Source organism: Myxocyprinus asiaticus, chromosome 2, assembly GCF_019703515.2.
Source record: "Myxocyprinus asiaticus isolate MX2 ecotype Aquarium Trade chromosome 2, UBuf_Myxa_2, whole genome shotgun sequence".
Classification (NCBI taxonomy): domain Eukaryota; kingdom Metazoa; phylum Chordata; class Actinopteri; order Cypriniformes; family Catostomidae; genus Myxocyprinus; species Myxocyprinus asiaticus.
In genome coordinates, this window is record NC_059345.1 from 19,407,976 (window position 1) to 19,412,964 (window position 4,989).

General features: G+C 38.9%; 1 long non-coding RNA gene across 1 annotated transcript; it reads right to left on the bottom strand.

The window, feature by feature from the left end:
- On the bottom strand, positions 1 to 4,637 carry LOC127413249 (uncharacterized). The gene is made up of 5 exons (XR_007892554.1): positions 4,599 to 4,637; positions 4,308 to 4,371; positions 4,021 to 4,171; positions 3,492 to 3,578; positions 1 to 1,896 (listed from the first exon to the last, which is right to left on the bottom strand). It is a non-coding gene; the product is annotated as an uncharacterized LOC127413249 (long non-coding RNA).
- Between the last annotated feature and the right edge of the window lie 352 nt (positions 4,638 to 4,989).

Below are 4,989 nucleotides of genomic sequence, written 5' to 3' on the forward strand. Positions count from 1 at the left end.
GTCGGCTAGTGCGGGTCCTGATGCTGCGATACCGCCTGCCTGATGGTAGCAGTGAGAGCAGCCCATGGCTCGGGTGGCTGGAGTCTTTGATGATCCTCCGAGCTTTTTTCACACACCGCCTGGTATATACAGGTGCATCTCAATAAATTAGAATGTCGTGGAAAAGTTCATTTATTTCAGTAATTCAACTCAAATTGTGAAACTCGTGTATTAAATAAATTAAATGCACACAGACTGAAGTAGTTTAAGTCTTTGGTTCTTTTAATTGTGATGATTTTGGCTCACATTTAACAAAAACCCACCAATTCACTATCTCAAAAAATTAGAATATGGTGACATGCCAATCAGCTAATCAACTCAAAACACCTGCAAAGGTTTCCTGAGCCTTCAAAATGGTCTCTCAGTTTGGTTCACTAGGCTACACAATCATGGGGAAGACTGCTGATCTGACAGCTGTCCAGAAGACAATCATTGACAGCCTTCACAAGGAGGGTAAGCCACAAACATTCATTGCCAAAGAAGCTGGCTGTTCACAGAGTGCTGTATCCAAGCATGTTAACAGAAAGTTGAGTGGAAGGAAAAAGTGTGGAAGAAAAAGATGCACAACCAACTGAGAGAACCGCAGCCTTATGAGGATTGTCAAGCAAAATCGATTCAAGAATTTGGGTGAACTTCACAAGGAATGGACTGAGGCTGAGGTCAAGGCATCAAGAGCCACCACACACAGACGTGTCAAGGAATTTGGCTACAGTTGTCATATTCCTCTTGTTAAGCCACTCCTGAACCACAGACAACGTCAGAGGCGTCTTACCTGGGCTAAGGAGAAGAAGAACTGGACTGTTGCCCAGTGTTCCAAAGTCCTCTTTTCAGATCAGAGCAAGTTTTGTATTTCATTTGGAAACCAAGGTCCTAGAGTCTGGAGGAAGGGTGGAGAAGCTCATAGCCCAAGTTGCTTGAAGTCCAGTGTTAAGTTTCCACAGTCTGTGATGATTTGGGGTGCAATGTCATCTGCTGGTGTTGGTCCATTGTGTTTTTTGAAAACCAAAGTCACCCGTTTACCAAGACATTTTGGAGCACTTCATGCTTCCTTCTGCTGACCAGCTTTTTAAAGATGCTGATTTCATTTTCCAGCAGGATTTGGCACCTGCCCACACTGCCAAAAGCACCAAAAGTTGGTTAAATGACCATGGTGTTGGTGTGCTTGACTGGCCAGCAAACTCACCAGACCTGAACCCCATAGAGAATCTATGGGGTATTGTCAAGAGGAAAATGAGAAACAAGAGACCAAAAAATGCAGATGAGCTGAAGGCCACTGTCAAAGAAACCTGGGCTTCCATACCACCTCAGCAGTGCCACAAACTGATCACCTCCATGCCACGCCGAATTGAGGCAGTAATTAAAGCAAAAGGAGCCCCTACCAAGTATTGAGTACATATACAGTAAATGAACATACTTTCCAGAAGGCCAACAATTCACTAAAAATGTTTTTTTTAATTGGTCTTATGATGTATTCTAATTTTTTGAGATAGTGAATTGGTGGGTTTTTGTTAAATGTGAGCCAAAATCATCACAATTAAAAGAACCAAAGACTTAAACTACTTCAGTCTGTGTGCATTGAATTTATTTAATACACGAGTTTCACAATTTGAGTTGAGTTACTGAAATAAATGAACTTTTCCACGACATTCTAATTTATTGAGATGCACCTGTATGTCCTGGAGGGAGGGAAGCTCACCTCCGATGATGTGTCTGGCAATTTGCACCACCCTTTGCAGGGCTTTGCGGTTGAGGGCGGTGCTGTTGCCATTCCAGGCAGTGATGCAGCCAGTCATGATGCTCTCTACAGTGCCGTGTGAGGATGTGGTGGTTGTTGCTGGAATTCTTCTGTTTTGAAATCTTATGGGAAGAATGAGCAGTCAGAAAATTTGGATTAGCAGGTATGAAATCAAGAGAGACTAAAATTATTTTAAACATTGTTATTTTTTAAAATAATTCTATGCAGTAGAAAAGTTGAAATTGGAGTTTGTAGTTGGTAGAAAGTGTAGTTGGTATTGAAGTTGTTTGAAAAAAGTGAATGATCTGTGAAAAGTGAAAAGTTTCTTTTTTACAACTAAATTAATTTAGAAATTGGTAGATGGTTAAATGGTTTCTTTCAGCTGGGGTTGTACACTGACACAACCTCCTTAATTGTCACGTCTAGATGTGTTTTTGTTCATGTTTTGTGTGAATGTCTTTTATTTTGAAAAATGTTTCCATGTCATGTTATTTCCTGTTTCCTTGCCATGTCATGTGTTTCCCTGTTTCCCTCATGTTCATGTGTCTTGTTCCCATTGGTTATAGTCTTGTTATTAGTTCTGTTATGTCATTGGTGCATGGTCAGGTATTGTTTATGTAATGTTGTTTGGAAGTCAAGTCAAGTCAAGTCAAGTCTTTCTGTTCACGGTTTTTGGATTTCACATTTATGAATAAACTGCACTTGGGTTCTTCACATCACCATCATCTTCATCTGCCTGTCATTGCCAGCATTCGTTACATTAATAAATGAGTAGATAATTTTAACAATACACTTAACCCTGTCATCATGTCTTTTTTACACTGTGTAAATGTCAGACCACTTTTAACCAAGGGTTAAGCAGTGTTTCACACTTGTAATTCTGAAAGGGTTAGCACCACTTTTAACCTTGTGTTATGAAATCTACTGTAGCTCCAGAGCATTGCAGTTGCAGAAGTAAATAATGTGGTACTGTACTTGTCAATGTTAAAGAATAGTTCACCCAAAAATTTAAATTCTGTCATCATTTACTAACCCTCATAACATCTGAGATGTGTATGACTTTCTTTCTTCTGCTGAACACAAACAAAGATTTTTAGAAGAATATTTCAGCTCTGTCCTTACAATGCAAGTGAATGGGTACTACAATTTTGAAGCTCCAAAAGGACATAAAGGCAGCATAAAAGTAAGCATACGACTCCAGTGGTTAAATCAATATCTTCAGAAGCGGTAAGTGTGGGTGAGATATTTAAGTCCTTTTTTACTATCAATCTTCAATTTCATACTCTTGTTTTTTGAGATTTGCATTCTTCATGCATATCGCCACCTACTGGCAGGGAGGAGAATTTCTAGTAAAAAAGTTAACTTAAAGATGATTTTTTTCATGGAAAGGTATGCAAAAAATGTACTACTCCCTGAAAGATATTAATGAATTAAGTGTCCTGAAATATCTCACCAGTGTCTGTGACAGCTCTAGACTAGAACGTGTCTGCAATTCACGGACAATGAATTATTGAAATACATTAAATGAAATATTGAGGCATAATGCCACATTGTAAAAAGAACACTGTGAAATGTACAGTAACTGGCTGGCAGCAATTAGCTAGTAAGTTGCTGTAGTACATTACACAGTATGCTTACTGTAAATATAATCATAGTACCTATAAAATACTGTGATTTTTATTATTGAATTTTAAACAATAAAATGTCTAAGACTGACTTTATTGTTCCTGAACTGGATTCTGCTTCCTGAACTGTATTCTTCTTTCTGAACTGGACACTTCTTCCTGGACTGGAGTCTTCTTCCCTGCGGTGGAAGGAATTAGTTACTAATGTAGAAATGTATAGGCAAGACTGATGGCTCTATGACCATTTTTGTTGACTCATTACTTCCCATTAGAAATACCACAATATGTTTCTACTACTGACAACATTACATAAAAGGGCAGTAGCATGGTACAACGGTACACACACACACACACACACACACACACACACACACACACGTTGGTGCAGCTATCATTATGAGGACTCTCCATAGACATAATGATTTTTATACTGTACAAACTATATATTTTATCCCCTAACCCTACCCCTAAACCTAACCCTCACACACACACACACACACACACACAAACACGGGCATTATTGAGTCCCACCACCCTGTGTTCTATGTAACAGTGAATAAGGTCAATAAATAAACTTGAACTCTAGATTAATGTCTTTATGGAAAGTATTCAAGGTCTCACCTGGTATCAGATGTTCTGCCAGTCATACTCAATGAAGTCCCTGATGAATGATGCCACATGTGGATTGAGGGACTCATTCTTGCCAGTCCTTCTGCTCACATGGACCTTGGAAGCACACTTAATCTGCTCTGGATTTATCCTGATAAAAAATCTGTACATATAAAAGACATCATACAGTGATAGTTTGGATTCTTACCCATATAGTGGTATATGCTGCTCAGTGGGAGTGTAATACATCCACCAAGTTCCTATCCTATCAAAAATGTTGTGCTGTTTAAAAGTCTTACCCGTAATTGCGTTTTGTTTCGCCTCGGCCCGCTTCAGCACTTGGTAACCCATGCCTCACGGTAGCTAGCAAGAGAAAAATGAGTTACAAGCTTTCTCCAAACGGAGCTAGCTAGCGCACCAACACACACATACACATACACGTGGGCACACACACATGATTCCAATTTAACTTTTATCCAATAATGTTACTCCTATACAAGTTATCAACTAAATGTCACCAGATAACAAAAATCTATCAAAATTTAATGTGCAAATAGTTTCTTTTGGTAATATTATGCACACTAGCTTACTAGCTAAACAGGGTGCCTCTCTCTACTTCTCTCTCCCAGTGCACACTTAAAGTGAAACACACAGGTAACTTTACATGAGGGAACTGTGCTAAATTAACATGGCATTGCAAAATAATGAGCAAAGTTATCTTGCTGAAGTTAAAGGCTGAAGAAAGTGTGGAATCTTGCCAGTAAGCTCTTGCAACAAAATAGTGTGGAGAAAAGCAGGTGTCCATCAGCATATCATTACACTCCCATCATTTGTGTAACTGTTAACATTATGAAGAATATAAACATGTCGGGTCCTCCTTTGTCTGCGTGATAACAAAAACTAGAAAACGTCTGTGTTGGAAATAATGCAAAGTGTACCATCAGCAAAGACAGATTATTTGTTTCTACTGCTGAAAAAAAA